Here is an 18,540-nt window from a genome sequence, read left to right as displayed (position 1 = left end):
TCCTAGAGATGAATGTTCTTTGATGTGAAAAGTGCAAATGAATCCCAGAACAACAGCAAAGGACCTTGTGAAGATGCTGGAGGAAACAGGTACAAAATGGTCTATATCCATAGTAAAACGAGTCCTATATCGACATAACCTGAAAGGCCACTTAGCTAAGAAGAAGCGACTGCTCCAAAACCGCCACAAAAAAAGCCAGACTACGGTTTACAACTGCGCATAAGGACAAAGATCATGTCCTCTGGTCTGATGAAACAAAAATAGAACTGTTTGGCCATAATGACCATTGTTGTTTGGAGTAAAAAGGGGGAGGCTTGCAGGTCGAAGAACACCATCCCGGATGTGAAGCACGGGGGTGGCAGCATCAGGTTGTGGGGTGCTTTGCTGCAGGAGGGATTGGTGCACTTCACAAAATAGATGGCATCATGAGGTCGGAAAATTGTGTGGATATATTGAGGCAACATCTCAAGACATCAGTCAGGAAGTTAAAGCTTGGTTGCAAATGGGTCTCCAAATGGACAATGACCCCAAGTATACTTCCAAAGTTGTGGAACTGAAAAATTGTGTGCGAGCAAGGAGGCCTACAAACCTGACTTGACTTAGTTACACCAGCTCTGACAGGAGGAAATTCAACCAACTTATTGTGGGAAGGTTGTGGAAGGCTACCCGAAATGTTTGACCCAAGTTAAACAACTTAAAGGCAATGCTACCAAATTCTAATTGAGTGTATGTAATCGTCTGACCCACTGGGAATATGCTGAAAGACATTAAAACTGAAATAAATCATTCTCTCTACTATTATTCTGACATTTCACATTCTTAAAATAAAGTGGTGATCCTAACTGACCTAAAACAGGACATTTTTACTAGGATTAATTGTCAGGAATTGTGAAAAACAGAGTTTAAATGTATTTGGCTAAGGTGTATGTAAACTTCTGACTTCAACTGTATGTCTTTGCAGATATTAAACATCTTGAAAGGAAAGGCAAAAGAAACTCACGTTAAGCATCATTAGGGGCAGAACAGTATCTCACTTTACTACTTCAATATATGTATAAAATGTTCACAGTATTTTCAGCGACAAAGTCCTTCAAAATGTCTTGAAAACAAAATACACTGTTTCCTACACACTTAGGCTGTCTAATTGTTTATTGCTGTTGCACTATCACAATCAATGAACGTAAGGTATGAAACCATTAAGTTTGATTGATATGTCTGGACATTTCAGTGATGGATAGTTCCTGTGAGGTTGTGTGAAGGCAACTTGGGTAACTGGAGATTTCAGGAGGTTCCGCACAATAAAACCCAAATGTGTTGCGAGGTTGACAAATGTACAGCAGAGATTCCCCTGCCCCGACCATCCGTTAAAACATGGAGCTGCGGTGACAGCAGCAACATTATTCATAAGTGGGGTGTACTGTTATATGTTGGGAAATCAACGCGGAATAATATGGACACACACACAATGTTGATTTGTGGCCCGAAACTCACCTTTGGCCCATGGCTAACACCATTGTCAACAGCGGGACATTTGTTTTAAGTGTTTGGCTACCTCACTAGCTTAGCAGGCTCACTGCTCCTCTCGAGGAGGCAGAGCAAGTTAAAAAGGTCTTGAACCAAAACATTGACAACAATAAATGGGCAGACTGGTAAAACCTTGTGTGTGTAACATGTACGCTGGGAGTCGGGAAGCAAGTACAGGGAGTGAATCACTCAATAATAAATAAAACATGGAACAAAACAAGAAACAGGAAAAGCGTAGAGACATGAAACAGAAACACAGTCAATAACTCCTGAGGAAAGAACCAAGGGGAGTGACAGATACAAGGGAGGTAATCAGGAAGGTGATGGAGTCCAGGTGAGTGTCATGAGGCGCAGGTGCACGTAACGATTTTGGCGGGTGTGCGTGATGGTGAGACAGCTGGCGACGTCGAGTGCCAGAGAGGGAGAGCGGGAGTAAATGTGACAGTGTGGGAGTTTTTTTCTTTCTTTTTGTCCTGAATAGCCCAGAACAGAACAGGGAATTATAGTTTAAGAGCAGTACGTCCATGAATCTATTCAAAAACTCCATTACCCAGTAGGCAACCAGAGCAAACGGGCAAAAGGACAGTGAGTAGTAATGTAAAGTTGCGGCAAGATACTGATATACTGATACTTGACCCCTGCACTATAATACTGCTTCATCAAAGGTATAAAAACACATGTTTTTTCCCCATCAGACAACAGCATACCTGCGCAGTTCGTTAGTGAAATAAAACATTCAGTCCTTGCTGGAATAGTTGGTTCTATCAATATGAACTTAAAAGCACTGTCCAAGACAGCTGTTGGTCTTGAATACTGTCCATGTGCAATGTATACACAGTATGTGAGTACGGACAGCCTGTGTCCCTCCAAACTATTTTTGTTTGCACATAGTTGATAGAAGATAGTCAGAAACGCTGGATTTTGATGAAACAACTGATTGTTGTTTTTATTGCTTTGGTTCCCCCAAAGCTGATCTTGCTTCATCAGTTTGGTCAAAATGACAGCTCATCGAAAAGAACACTACAACTCTTCAACACCATTTTAAGAAAGACACTACCTTTCCCATATTATATTATTCTCACTCCATGAGATCATCTAGGTGCCCATATTACCAAACGCAACAACAACATTTCAAGATTCTCTATGTCCATCATCAATGAGAAAAATCCTAACAGCTAGTGATGATGCCAGAGCCTTCTATTGACCTGATGGAGGGAGATTGTGCCCTCAGAGATGCAGGGTACATAATGCCTCAGCGTGCATATACAGTACACGTTAGCATAACCTAGAGAGGCAGCATTCCTTGGGCCTGGATCACGTGCGGCATTCCAAATACCACCCTATTCCCTACATAGTGCTTGTGAGCCCTGTGAGTCCTGGTCAAAAGGAGTGCACTATATAGGGAATAGGGTGCTATTTGGGATGCAGCCACAGACTGCCTGTATTTCAACATACCCCACTGGGACAGTGAACTGAAGTACCCTGTCTGGCTTCTTGGCAGGCTACGAGGGAGCTTGAAATCATGCATTTATCAACCATTTGAAGGCACGAAAGTCCATGAATTCTTGAAGTCGACATCGGGGGTTGCCAGGAAAAGCGGTGATAGATAAAGCCGTACCGCGGCAACACACTGAAGGTCAAGTCACCAGATGTGAATGTGAGGGGGAGAGGAGAGGGACATAAAAAGGATGAGGGGAAAGTGAATGGAGGAGAGGAGGGCTAGTGAGGAGAGAGAGCGGAGGAGATAGATAGAGGGAAAGATAAGAGAGAGAGAGAACTGAACAAAATGCTTGTTTTCTCAGAGGACAAAAGAGGGGGGATGAGGTCTCTATGGGGCTAACAAGCGGTGGGTGTATAAAGGGTGGGGGGGGGTATATTTGGTCGTCCTGTTCTGAGGTGGTCCGAATCCTCTGGCTCGGGTTTCAAGGGCCTCCGACGCCTCTGCTGTGAGAGGGGGGTTTAGACCTGTGTGTGCGTCCAGGAAAACCAACAAACACACTGCAAGGTGTTTGAAAAAACACAAACACCTCGAAAACCGAGCGGCCGCGACAACCCAGAATGGCTCAACAAACAAGACAGGGCCACTTGTCTGGTTCGAGGGTGAGCAGGGGACATACACTCAGGCATCCCAAAACAAAATGTGTGACAAAGTAATGAAAGGACTCTAGACTCAGTCTGCTTCCTTCTGAGTCTATTGAATTCAGCCATTCCCACTAGGTGCCATATAAGGAGGATGCAAAAGTAGCTAACTTTCACTAAGCTAGCTAGCATGTGGCTAATTGCTCACTGCGGTGCTGAGCTCACCCTTTGATGAGGAGGAGGCAAGCACAGACTGCCAGGAGAGAGAGTAATGATCTTATCTAGTGGCACAGCACACAAGCTATCCTACCTAACCAGCCTCCTTAGGCTTAGTAAGGAGACGCAAACTTTCCCCCTACTGATATGTAATCAATAGGGGGATTTTGGTTCCGTTTGCGAAGTGCAATATAAGCATGAACAAATCCGATAAAGTTAAACAGACTCATACAGCCAGGGCCATGTTTTGGCCAGAAAAAAAACAGGGAAATCGCTCTATACAGTACCCTAAACATAACAGCCACGTGGTCCTGTTTAGGACCAAGCAACGTTAGTATTCTATAGTACTTCTGTAAAGAAAACACTCAGAGTCTCTTCTAATGAAACGAGAGCGTTTACACACATCCAAACTTGGAATTGGACATTAACATTTCAGTCATCTAGCAGACGCTCTTCTCCAGAGCGACTTACAGGACTAATTCGGGTTATGTGCCTTGCTCAAGGGCACATCGACACCTAGTAGGCTCAGGCTTTCAAACCAGCGACCTATCAGTTACTGGCCCATCGCTCTTAACCGCTAGGTTACCTGCAGGATCTAGACAATAAAGGACAAGCCAGAGAAATAAAGCAACGTCCACTCACTATTTGAATGTATCTGAAAGTGAACCTGCTCCAGGGACAACCTTCAGACGGTTTATAGCAATGACGAGACAAACAAAGAGAACATAAACCATCATGCAAAGGCACGCAATGATTTGAAGTTAGAAACAGGGAAGCCGACGGTAAGTAAAAACACATAGGAGGACGCTGGCTTTATGGTTCGTATCGGTCTCACAAACGATGTGCGACTGCACGACATCTCCCATCAGACAACAATGTACACTCGACCATTTCCTGTACTCCTTCTGTGATAGTAGTTACAGTGCAGCTCTTCAATAGGGGGCCGTAAAGAGACACAATATGACTGTAGGGCGCTGAGGTGCAGCGCACAAATCAGAGGCTTTTTATGTCTCGTCGGAACCAAAGCAAAGTAGCGCTGCAACCGGTGCCATAAACGTACCTTTTCCATATGTACTCAGACTGCTGTACTCACGGGCTATGCAGTATGTAGGCTGTTGTGCAAAACCCAAAGCAAATGTACCATTGCTTAGTTCATTACAGGCCCCGTTAATGGCCTGCAACAACACAATTGTGTTTACCAAATGCAAATGCTCCGCCATAAGGATTCCATTTATACACTGTTATCTCCTCAAATAACACACCGCAGTAGGCTTATCAAACCGTTTTTATGGGACATTAATATAACAGGCTTCATAATACATTTTATCGTCACGTACACCAGAGAGGTGCAGTGAAATGTGATGTTTTACAGGGTCAGCCACGGTTGTACGGAGCCCCCGGAGCAAATTAGGGTTAAGTGCCTAGCTCAAGGGCACATCAACAGATTTTTTTTTACCGTGTCGGCTCTGTTCACCGAACCAGCGACCTTTCGGTTACACAAAATAATACGCCCCTGCAGTCGACATGCTTTTTGACGACCTGAAAATTGAAACCCACACTATCGTTCCTTCTACAGCCGTATGGGGGTGGTGTTGTGGCTTGGTTCCTTGATCTGATCTATAGGCTATATAGGCTGTTCATCAAAGTAGCTATTTTGCATTGATAACCAAACTTAATCTCAGCGACTGTTCAAACAGTAAACCAAACAGCAAGAATTCACCCAAAAGGTTCATTTGTTTAGAACTTAGAACTTGTATTCTAGGCTATTGTGAAATGATAGAACCTGCTGTTGCCAACAAGCTAGCCATGTGCTTTTTTTCTCCAAAACATGATAACGTTCTATTTGTAGCTGATATGGGAATGAATACACAAGCATCATATCAAACAGGGATCATGTTTTAGGTTACACCGGCAAGTATAAGAATATTTGACAGGTCATATTGTTTTATTATAAATGAGATTATTTCACATGGAGATGTGGGATGCTGAAAAGGCTGTTTTTAGCTAGGTTTAAGCCAGCTAGCTACTACTTGAAAGGAAAGGCGACTCATAAAGTAAAGTACAGCTGGTCAGAGTGGAAGTCTGTATGTTGAGAGACACTGAAGTAATATACAGTAGGCCCAAGACAGTAAATCACCAATGTACAGCAGATATTCATCATATTGGCATCTTTGTTTGGATGTCATTTAGATTTAGCTGTTGTTTTATAAATGTTGACAGGACTATTTCATTTGAAAAAAAATCAAATTGTATTCTACTCCTTGACCTGTGCTAGATCTAACTCCTCTACACCCGCAGAATGCCCCAACCAGGGTCCACGCTCTCCAGCCATCCAGCTAGCCTTGCAAAACAAGTACTTGTTGGCCTAACCACAGTTTAACATTTCACTATCATCCTCAAAAGACCACAGTGCAATCAATCTATGGAGCCACCTGTGTATTCATAGTCACGAGCGCCAATGTGTTCTACAGCTGCGACCTGATAAAAATACACAAAACCACGTTGACAGGTGAGTGGACCGGGGACCGGGGGTTGGCCAGAGTAAAGGCCATATTGACCCAGATCTAGACTGGGTCCATCTCTGCTGGTCTCTAGGTGGTCGGGAGTTTCCTTCCTCTCTCCATCACTCTATAAAGTCCCACTGACAGCATCTCCATATACAGTAATACAGTACAAACACTGATTTATGGCAATAAATTGATTTATGAGAATTAAAATGCAAATGTATTTTTGACTGTTTTTCTACACAGGCGGACGGGAAGGGACGCTTGCACAACACAGTCATGTTACTGTTACAGTAGGTGACAAATCACTCGGCTCCACTGTGAGGATACGGCATACGGCGGTGGGGTTAGAAATTAAAACACGTAACGTTGTGTGCTCGGGGGGGGGGTATATAAACTGCAGGCAATCCCTGTTAGGTGTGCACACATTCTGGAAATACGTCCCAGGCAGTATGTCCTCCTTGGCAAAGAACGGCGTGTCGTCAAGGGTGAGACTGAAAATATATAGCCTGATAAAACATGATAAATGAGTTGAGGGTGTCAGAGATGTTTTGGATGTAAACTCGGTGTTAAGTTATTTCACACAGAATGAAGCCAGGCCGCCACTATCATTGTTATCAGTTGTTAAATACCCCTAGCCTTCTAGTCATAATAATATTCATGATTTGTGTCACTAAGGTATTTTACGTACATTTTGTCTAACACATGACTGACCTTGTATAGTCCCCGCGGGGCAATGTGGATGTAGAATCTACATCGTGTCAGTTATTTGTCCACAGCTTCAGTCTCTAATTCCCAAGGAAAATATCAGCAACATCAATTGTCACTACTGTTTTGTCTCACTGCGTAATCTTGTTAGACTTCCATACGTCATGCATGCATTTCCCAGAGCTTAGCATCGTGACGATTCAATAGGTTAATTAAAGGATCAACAGGGGTTCAAGTGTTCACTTAGGCTACGACATGAACTCAACTAGTTGGCCCTTATGAGACGCTATGGATCTCAGCTCAAGCCTAGTTGACCTGCTGTGGCCTCGCCTCTCCTTTGTTCTATAACTAGGTTGGTTAGGAAAACAAACCGTCTTTGAATTGATTTCCCACCCCGTCGCCTTTCAAACGTACCCTCCATGTTTTCACAGATAAAAACATCTACAGTGCCTTCAGAAATAATTCTTATCCCTTGACTTATTCAACATTTTGTTGTGATACAGCCTGAATTCAAAATGGATTAAATGGAGAGAAAAAATGTCTCACCCATCTACAGTACACACAATACGCCATAATGACAAAGTGAAAATGTGTTTTTAGAATCTTTCAGGAAAGAATTTCGGGAAGAATTGACATTCCAAGGACAAGGACGCTTATTTGGTCATTCGTAAAAATCTGTCAGTAAATTTAAGATGACAGGTACATCAATACGTTGAGCTAAGGACTAAGATAAGACAGGTCTGCTGTCTCCAGTCTGTCGTTAGTTAAGTTTCCCAGTATTGTCTAAGATAGCCATCTGCATTCCTAAATGGCACCCTATTCCCTATTTAGTGTACTACTTTTAACCAGAGCCCTATGGGCCCTGGTCAAAAGTAGTGCACAATGTAGGGAATATGGTGCCATATGGAACGTAGCCCCTAACTCCATGGCTCTGTGATGTACACACACAGATAACAGAGCAAATCCCCTTAAATTCTCCCCTGAAACCAACCTTAAACAACATTCTGTCAAAGGAATTTTAGCTAAGTCAAAATATATATATCGACCAAAGCAATGGTTGAATAACAAGAAAAAACATCCTCGTCGCTCTCCCAATGTGCATCCCAAATGGTATCGAATTCAAAAGTAGTGCCCTAGGGAAAAGTCTCAAGACAGTACCATCAGAAGACACACTCATTAGCTAACAAAAGTGTCAGAGCGAATGCACTTACAAGAAATGACCTAACGACATTGACGCTGGCCTGAAAGACAATGAGACTATGGGCTAAGTCCTTGCTTGGTTTGCATCCAACAACATACTTTGCCTCATTGGTTTGAATTCCTTTTTTATGCACTCGTCTGGCACTCGTGTTAACTGCTTGCTCTGAAACAATCATACGATGCATTGGCCCACCTTGCTGACTTTAAAAGAGGTCAAGTAGATGAGCTAAGGAGTAAACGAGACGCAGGACAGCAGTATCTGTCTCCTCTCCTCCCAAATGAAAAAACAAAAGCCTCATTTGGTCCCATTAAAGACTGGAGAAAGGCAACCGGGAGGAATGTTCTCGTTACCTAAGCAGAAGGGCCCTGAAACAGTCGGCTTGTTTCTCCTACGGGATTATCCTTGACAGAACCTGGCAAACGTTTCTGGGAAATGGCCTGAATACCTCCCTCCTCCCCTCCCCGGTCAAGTCGCTCCAATCCGCTTCTCAGCACGTTCTCATTTCTTCCCAGTTTCCCTCCAGTTTCCCATCCGAGGAGGGGTGGCGGTGCCGCAGGACCAGGTTTTGATGCTATAGAGGGAAAACAAAGCGTTCTGTTGCCCTCGTTGGGAAGACATGCCTGTGGGATGTGACGCACCTTTCAGGGTTTGCCTGTTATGATAATGTTGCCTATTAAAACGGCGTTACAGCTAATGAGGCTTTGCCTCACTCTCAATACACACTATATGACGTTCCCGGAGGAGGTGTGAAAAATGTGCACGTTTCAATGTTCAAAACAATATCCTGGTCATATATGTTGAGTACTTAACCACGAGGTTGCAATATAAAATAATAAACCGAGACATTTCCTCAGATCCAAGTGTTTGAACACTACTTTAGACCAGAGCCCAGGGTGCCATTTGGGTCTCAGTACAGGTATTTTCCCTCCACTTCTCAGAAGGGTGATGTTCCTTACTATCATAGGGGCCTCTCTGATGGCTTCGGGCAGGGGAAGGAGATGAAGAGTGATGTTCCTTACTATTATAGGGGCCTCTCTGATGGCTTCGGGCAGGGGAAGGAGATGAAGAGTGGCTTTGGGCTCTGATGGCTTCGGGCAGGGGAAGGAGATGAAGAGTGATGTTCCTTACTATTATAGGGGCCTCTCTGATGGCTTCAGTCAGGGGAAGGAGATGAAGGGTGATGTTCCTTACTATTATAGGGGCCTCTCTGATGGCTTCAGTCAGGAGAAGGAGATGAAGGGTGATGTTCCTTACTATTATAGGGGCCTCTCTGATGGCTTCAGTCAGGGGATGGAGATGAAGGGTGATGTTCCTTACTATTATAGGGGCCTCTCTGATGGGTTCGGGGAGGGGAAGGAGATGAAGGGTGATGTTCCTTACTATTATAGGGGCCTCTCTGATAGCTTCAGTCAGGGGAAGGAGCTGAAGGGTGATGTTCCTTACTATTATAGGGGCCTCTCTGATGGCTTCGGGCAGGGGAAGGAGATGAAGGGTGATGAAGGTGTCCATCGCGGCTGACGCCACAGGGAGCCGTCACTCAGCCACCCAGTGAACAGAGGGGCTGACACAGCTGTGGTTTTAGCTCCCATCTTTCAAGTCTGTTGTATTGTAAAAGGGTGGGGGGTATAACCACATACTATAGTGTAGTAGAATAATATCAAGAGTATCAACAGACAAGAACCAAGAGGCCAAAAGTGTCAAGTCTGGGGTTTCATCGGTATCCAGCAGTGCCTTTTCTCTTTTTCTAACATTAGAACATTTTCTTTGGCAGCGGACCTTTGGTAATTTTGCATTGCGATGCTCATTTCGTATATTTCTACATTCCAGTTGCTCAACATTTGCGTGGGGTGCGGAGGACATCTTTCTTTAAGCAGGGCTCCGCTAGTCCAACGTTTGTCCACCGGCCAACCCCTGTGCAGTCACAGAGACACGGATATACAGATACACGCAAACACACACACTCGTACACTCGCGGTGAACGCACACACACACACATGTACTGTTCTATGTCTTCACACACACCTCTCTCCCAATCCGTTCACGGGCCTTAATCCCACGTGTTGATTTACACAGTTTTCTAGACTATAAAATGCTTGTTTCTTTTACCCATAAAAGCTTAAGGGGATGTTGTAGTATGTCACCAGGTTTCAGTCAGTCATTGGAATATTCAGAAAGCCTCACTCTGTCTGTCTTCCAACTCTGAAAAATTCCCCAAATTCACATTCCAAGTGACTGTTCCGGAAGGAACCACTGATGAGGGAAGCCAGTGACACTTCAAGATTGGTCGTGTGCGAGAGGCTATCAGCTAAGTCGACTAAGTTATCGCTACAACGCTAAGTCTTTCGTAATCGGCATCTACCCTTCACATATGAACTGTGTCCCAAACACCACCCTATTCCCTATAGGGCCCTGGTCAAAAGCAGTGCATTAAATAGGGAATAAGGTACCATTAGGGAAGAAGCCAAGGCCTTGTGCTGCTTGATTTCCTGTGTTATGAAGACACATACTTTCAACCACTTTTGACCAAAAGAGCCATAAATTCCGGGTCCTGCCTAGCTGGTTCGTGCCTAATGAAAGGAATGCGCCACGGTCTAATAATTTTTTTCCACAACCTTAAGTGCTTCGTCCTCCATTGCGAGGTTACGATAGGACGTTTGGGGAGCCACACACAACTACATACTGTAGGTCAAAGGTCGAGAAATGCCAAAGAGCAATAGATTGAGCTTCATTTGAAGAGTGGAGCAGAGATAATAGCATTAATTAAGCTGTGTCACACTGACAGATGAAAATGACACACGCGGTTGTACACTATCACACTATTACAGAGACAAAGCAAAATGGAGAACAGAGTGAATAAGTCGGTGTCCCAATGGCATCCTATTCCCTATGTAGTGCCCATGTATAAGCCTATAGGGCTCTGGTCAAAAGCAGGAAATAGGGCGCCATTTGGGAAACATATTCATTCTAATCTAATTGAATTTAAGGTCATTTGCTCCTTCCGTCAAATAGTCTGACAGTCATCTAATGAGTGGACAGTCTGCGTCCCAAACGGCTCTCTGTTCCCTATAGACTGCACTACTTTTGACCTGGGCCCATAGTGCTCTAGTAGTCACAATATATGGATTAGTGCATCATTTGAACTTTTCACCCACAGCTCATTGCAGAAAGCAGTACTCAACACAGCCAGGGAACTAATACATGAGCAATAAGCCATTAGACCTGCCAAACCAGACTCGTTCCAGGACTTTGTAGTCTGTTTTGCACTATTTCAGAATCAGAACCTTTTTTATTTGGAGACTCATATCTCCGTCACTAGCTTTAAGCACCAGCTGTCAGAGCAGCTCACAGATCACTGCACCTGTACATAGCCCACCTGTAATTAGCCCATCCAACTACCTCATCCCCATACTGTTACAGTATCTATTTGATTTATTTTGCTCCTTTTCACCCCAGTATCTCTACTTGTACACTCATCTTCTGCACATCTATCACTCCAGTGTTTAATTGCTATATTGTAATTATTTTTGCCACTATGGCCTATTTATTGCCTTACCTCCCTTATCTTACCTCAGTTGCACACACTGTATATAGACTTTTTCTATTGTATTATTGACTGTGTGTTTGTTTATTCCATGTGTAGCTCTGGGTTGTTTGTGATGCACTGCTTTGCTTCATCTTGTCCAGGTCTCAGTTGTAAATGAGAACTTGTTCTCAACTAGCCGACCTGGATAAATAAATGACGGTTATTATCGTCACAGCAACGTTTGTAAGAGTAATATTACTACCCACACAACCCCTGCTATTTTGATTACTGGATGTAGGTAGACCTACTTTTTTGTCAAACAACTCGCATTAACTCTCCTGTTGGGGAGCTGAGAGAGAGAGAGAGAGAGAGAGAGAGAGAGAGAGAGAGAGAGAGAGAGAGAGAGAGAGAGAGAGAAGGGCAGCGAGAGAGAGGGGGAGAGGGAGAGAGAGAGAGAGAGAGAGAGAGAGAGAGAGAGGGGAGAAGTTGACCAGACTCTGTTTTAACACTAGTTTGACCCCCAGACTACAGAAAGCTAAATAAAACAGTTATGAACATCACAGTATGCCAGTTTAAGGGAGGACAGTAGCAGGTGACCCAACTGTGGACTACTATGATTTCCCAATTGTAGCCAATTCAGTTGCAGTAATTCCGTTACTGAGTGTGAGTGTATCCTGGTCAGTGTGTGCGTGCACGTCTCTCTCTGAGCCTGCCTGGTCGTGATGGGGTGACCCATGCTACACAAACAACAGTAACAAATCCTCTGGCCTGTTCTACTGGGTAATGGCCTCTTTAAGGTCTGGTAGTTACCCACAACCCTCTGGGGGAAGCAGGCTGCCCGGTCAAGGTCCTTAAGCCTGAGACATTCAGACGTTTTCAAGACTGACCTGAAAATCCCAAGACTTTAGTGCATAAACTCCCAGACAGGCTGTTTAAGGAAATACTTGAATCGTTCTATGTATGGAGAGCTGTGCTATTTGTGGCATCTTTATGAGGGGATAATATCAATTATTCATTCTGCCTTTACTTGGTCATTGAATGTTTCCCTCAGCATTTGGACATCAAACATGTTGCTATAACAACCACTTGCGGAAAGCAGAACCCCACACGTGTTTAGACTTTGTCATACGAGGAAACAGCTACATGTAATATCTGTGTGAAGTAAATGTATATTTGGAGCGTGGTGGTTTTATCGCTAACACACGTGCGGGCGATATTTAAACAGGGCCAGTCGGCCGGCGTGAGGGAGAAGTATGCTCATTAAATGCCGTGTTTAGTGAACTGGGAGCCAGGCTAATCCCCATTCAGAGGTCTTAAACATAAACTTCACAGGATGACTGATTTCCATACGAATGCCAGCAGGGCCAGAGGTTGGGATAGAAGGGGATCTGTGGGGGCCTTCTGTTATGGTGTTGCAGCCCGGCCTTCCGCGGGTCACGTCAAAGCTGCCCAGTCTGCCTTTGGAGGTGGGTTGCTTACTGGCCTGCGAATAATTTGCTGGGGAAATACGTCAATGGCCGTGCAAGGTCAAATGGCGACCTGGTAAATTACTATTTTGATGTTTTTGATGAAGTGGGGCACTAGAACGTCAAATGATAAAAGGCTTCTTCACAGATGCATGTATGCTTCCCAAACCCCTTTGGGAAAGTGGGGAGGAGGGCAGGGGAAAGAGGAAGGGGAGAGGAGGGGAAAGAGGAAGGGGAGAGGAGGGGAAAGAGGAAAGGGGAGAGAGGAGGGTAGGGGAAAGAAGAAGGGGGAGGAGGGTAGGGTAGGGAGAAGAGGAAGGGGAGAGGAGGGGAAAGAGGAAAGGGGAGAGGAGGGTAGGGGAAAGAAGAAGGGGGAAGAGGGTAGGGAGAAGAGGAAGGGGAGAGGAGGGTATGGGATATGAGAAGGGGAGAGGAGGGTAGGGGAGAGGAGGGGTGGGGAAAGGGGGGATAGGAAGGTGGGGGGAAGAGGATGGGGAGAGGAAGGTGGGGGAAGAGGAAGGGGAAGGAGGGTAGGAGCAAGAGGAAGGGGAGAGGAAGGTAGGGGGAAGAGGAAGGGGAGAGGAGGGTAGGGGCAAGAGGAAGGTAGGGGAAGAGGCAGGGGAGAAGAGGGGAGGGGAAATAGGAAGCGGAGAGGAAGGTAGTGGGAAGAGGAAGGGGAGAGGAGGGGAAGGAGAAGAGGAAGGGGAGAGGAGGGGTGGGGAAAGAGGAAGGGGAGAGTAGGGCAGGGGAAGAGGAAGGGGAGAAGAGGCGAGGGGGAAGAGGAAGGGGAGAGGAGGGTAAGGGAAAGAGGAAGCGGAGAGGAAGGTAGTGGGAAGAGGAAAGGGAGGAGGAAGGTAGGGCAGGGGGAAGAGGAAGGGAAGAGGAGGGTAAGGGGAAGAGGAAGGGGAGAGGAGGGTAAGGGGAAGAGGAAGGGGAGAAGAGGCGAGGGGGAAGAGGAAGGGGAGAGGAGGGTAAGGGAAAGAGGAAGCGGAGAGGAAGGTAATGGAGAGAGGAAAGGGTAAGGGAAAGAGGAAGCGGAGAGGAAGGTAATGGAGAGAGGAAAGGGAGAGGAAGGTAGGGCAGAGGGAAGAGGAAGGGGAGAGGAGGGTAAGGGGAAGAGGAGGTTAGGGGGAAGAGGAAGGGGAGAGGAGGGTAAGGGGCAGAGGAAGGGGAGAGGAGGGGAAGGGGAAGAGGAAGGGAGAGAGGAGGGGAAGGGGAAGAGGAAGGGGAGAGGAGGGGAAGGGGAAGAGGAAGAGGAAGGGGAGAGGAGGGTAAGGGGCAGAGGAAGGGGAGAGGAGGGGAAGAGGAAGAGGAAGGGAGAGGAGGGGAAGGAGAAGAGGAAGGGGAGAGGAGGGTAAGGGGAAGAGGAAGGGGAGAGGAGGGTAAGGGGAAGAGGAAGGGGAGAAGAGGGTAGGGGGACGAGGAAGGTGAGAGGGAGCCCTGGCTGTGAATGGATGGTGCTGAACTGTGAGATTTGGAGTATATCATCCCAAATGGCAGCCTATTCCCTATATAGCGTACTATGAGCCCTGGTTAAAAGTAGTGCACTATTTAGGGAATACAGTGCAATTTGGGATACAACATTGGAAACACCAGAGCCACCAGAGCTCTTTAACAAGTGTCATGGCTGAGTCTCACACAAGGCATGTTTATGAGATCATAGCACAATCAGTCAGAGCTCTAGGTAGATTAAGCTGAAACCCCAAGATTACACAATTTCAACATTGAATATTTTGCAAGGTTTCAGTCTAAAATGGATTATGCACTGAAAGAAACTTGCTGTAATGAGTTAAAAAAGTAGAGAAGAATCGCTCAACACATATCCAACTTCTTCTCATGAAATATTACCCATGTTCCTTGCAAAGGGAGGTATTTCAGTCTTAGAAACTCATTGGAAAGAACATGAAACATTTCCCTCCAACACAGAAACCCAGCCAGCCCGCACACACCGGGTATTTCCACGTTTCCCTTCTTCTTTCAGGGTAATTAATTGTGTTCGGCATCAACATTCCCAACAAAGAACTCTTATCTTGCACCCTACATGTTTTCCCTCCATAGATTACCATGCGCTGTGGCCCCTACTGGCCCCTAGTAGTCTCAAGCTGATTAAGCTGGTAGTTCTGAGCTCGCCAACGAAGGCAAAATGACAATGTAATCCCGGCTCAATTCCCCCCTGTCACGGGCGTCGTAAGAAGCGGACCAAGGTGCAGCGTGGTGAGTGTACATATTCCTCTTTATTAGAATGTCGCCAACAATAAACAATACAAAACGACCGTGACGCTTTAACAGGGCTATGAATGCCTCTAACAAAGTTCACTACCCACACTGAAAGGAGGGAAAAGGGACAACCTAAGTATGATTCCCTATCAGAGACAACAATAGACAGCTGTCCCTGATTGAGAACAATACCCGGCCAAAACATAGAAATAAAGAAACATAGAAAACAAAACATAGAATGCCCTCCCCACATCATACTCTGACCTAACCAAATAGAGAACTAAAACGTCTCTCTAAGGTCAGGGCGTGACACCCTCATATAGAGTATGCTGCCTTACCCACATGTATGGGTGCATTGTACAGTATGGCGTAGACGCTTAGTCTTGAAACTGAATATGATTACTTCTAGAGAGTTTTAAACTCTCTTCGAGCATTGCATTTCTACATATTGAAATAATTAAGTCACAGCTTTAAGAGGGCCTCTCTCCCGTGAAAAAGTTAAGAAAATGAAGGACGGAAAGGAAGCAGAGGATTGTGGGACTGAACAAGATTAGCCCTTTTTTCTACCACCCCACCACCCATCTCCTCCCATCTCGTCATCCAAATCGACCACCCAGACACGGCTGAACCTGGGGAGGTTTTCTTAGCCAAGGGGTGGGCGGATAGGAGGGCTGTGTGGACACACACACACACACACACACACACTGAAAATTCCACTTTTAACAGGGGCCACCAGTTCCCAAAGTAGAGTCTACAGTCATATGGTCCCCTTCCATTGTTCCCCAGTTCCGCCCAGCAGTCATTCCCACTGTGGGAACTAGCTGTGCTCACATGGGCAGACCAGCAGGCTGAACAGACGGGCGGTCAGGCTTCGCTTGGCCATGGGATGCCATAGCTTCCTCATCGCCACTACTTCCTATTAGGGGGATCTTATGAAGTGCTTACGTTTAACGACACGTGAAAAGTCAAAGTGCCATCCCTCACTGTGGTTTTGTGTGTCGGCAGTTTGCAGAGGTGCGACTGAGACGCTCCCTGTCAGTAGAGACCAATCAGAGGAGAGGGTGAAGAAAATGAAGACTTCATGGATGAGAGATGTGCCCATTGTATTGGTTAGCTAAGAGCGGAGTTTTGTACCACGTGTGAGAAAATCAAGATGGACAATTAACAATGTCAACAAATGGTTTTAAATGGGTCATGGCGGACAAATCTACACACTGAGAGTTCCACATCTACATGCATTGACTTGTCGAAGTGGTAAATATGACGCTCAACCAACACACACTAAAAGAGTGGTTCACAGCAGGTTGTCTAAGTAATGAGTGGAAAGAGTAGCAGCCTACATTGTCAGAAGCAGGCAATTATTGCAAAACTAGACGACAAAGCCAGACAGAGCGAGAACATTGCTGGAGAGGACGGATTTGACTTGAAATACTTTAAACCCCTTTCGGCTTTAAATTGAGGTTGCTGCTCAGTTTAATCCATGTTGACATCTTTTTGTGTTGCTGTTCAGATATTCTGACAGGAAGTTGATCCGGTGCCACCTCTTTAAATGACGCTGAGCTTAGAGGTCCGCCATTATAGGTCGTTGAAAATTTCCCAGCTCTCCATGCCTTCTAGACATTTAACCTCAGAACTCTGCGACAGCGATGGGCGCTACGATGGCCACTGCCATGGTTGACGTGGTGGATGTGATAGGCTCTTTCAAAGAAAATAAACACACAGGCCCAAAACAGAAAGGAGATACCAAAAAAATGTAATAAAATACCTCCAGTTTATCAAAATCCAAGAATGTTATCATGTTGCAATTTTCCACAAGGGTTACGTCAAACAATAAGGAAGTCACAAAAACACGATAAGTGCTAAGACTTCCTTTGGGTGACAGCTCAAAACAGACTTCTGGTACCTTTAGTATAAAGGAAGGTTACAGAGGGACAAATACTTTGACTTTGTGAGTCATACAGACAACCGTGAATCGGTAGGAACATTCGCTTGTATCTGACACCAACTTCTTCTAACTCTGAGGCTGTCCTAATAAGGACACCGTATTTATGGCACTTACTGATCATTTATGGCACTTACTGATATAAGAACAGTATAGCTGCATGGTTGCCTGGTAACGTGTATTAACATACACAGCAGCAGTGCTACCATTCAACCAAACAGTGATTGTGAAATAGTTTGGCATTGGATATGTCTGCGAATAGACTCCATATTGACAGCTATCCCAAAGGGGAAATCAACATGTGAAATTCCATTTGCAAATCGACGCGGGTTTACTTTACATTACGTGCTACAAGTTATTGATACACACGAAAACGAGGCAAGATCCTATATCAGATTAACAATTAGTGGCCGACTCAAAGTTTTGATTCCACTCCAGCTCATGGCAAAATCTTGTATCTACAATCTTTCAGCTTGTGGTAGTAATACAATTGAGGTTACCCCCGCAACCTGATATATATATATATACAGTGCCTTGCGAAAGTATTCGGCCCCCTTGAACTTTGCGACCTTTTGCCACATTTCAGGCTTCAAACATAAAGATATAAAACTGTATTTTTTGTGAAGAATCAACAACAAGTGGGACACAATCATGAAGTGGAACAACATTTATTGGATATTTCAAACTTTTTTAACAAATCAAAAACTGAAAAATTGGGCGTGCAAAATTATTCAGCCCCTTTACTTTCAGTGCAGCAAACTCTCTCCAGAAGTTCAGTGAGGATCTCTGAATGATCCAATGTTGACCTAAATGACTAATGATGATAAATACAATCCACCTGTGTGTAATCAAGTCTCTGTATAAATGCACCTGCACTGTGATAGTCTCAGAGGTCCGTTAAAAGCGCAGAGAGCATTATGAAGAACAAGGAACACACCAGGCAGGTCCGAGATACTGTTGTGAAGAAGTTTAAAGCCGGATTTGGATACAAAATGATTTCCCAAGCTTTAAACATCCCAAGGAGCACTGTGCAAGCGATAATATTGAAATGGAAGGAGTATCAGACCACTGCAAATCTACCAAGACCTGGCTGTCCCTCTAAACTTTCAGCTCATACAAGGAGAAGACTAATCAGAGATGCAGCCAAGAGGCCCATGATC

The 18,540-nt window shown here is 45.0% G+C and overlaps 1 protein-coding gene across 1 annotated transcript in view; it reads left to right on the top strand.

Annotated features, from left to right (window-relative positions):
• The first annotated feature begins 16,394 nt into the window (after window positions 1-16,394).
• Window positions 16,395-18,540, top strand: part of LOC112234531 (vascular endothelial growth factor C) — a 55,570-nt gene continuing 53,424 nt past the window's right edge. The window contains exon 1 of the mRNA XM_024402694.2: window positions 16,395-16,692. The gene's annotated coding sequence lies outside the window, so the exon portion shown is untranslated. The remainder of the gene's footprint in view (window positions 16,693-18,540) is intronic.

This window comes from Oncorhynchus tshawytscha, linkage group LG11 (genome assembly GCF_018296145.1).
Source record: "Oncorhynchus tshawytscha isolate Ot180627B linkage group LG11, Otsh_v2.0, whole genome shotgun sequence".
Taxonomy (NCBI): Eukaryota; Metazoa; Chordata; class Actinopteri; order Salmoniformes; family Salmonidae; genus Oncorhynchus; species Oncorhynchus tshawytscha.
This window is presented reverse-complemented; position numbering and strand designations above follow the sequence as displayed.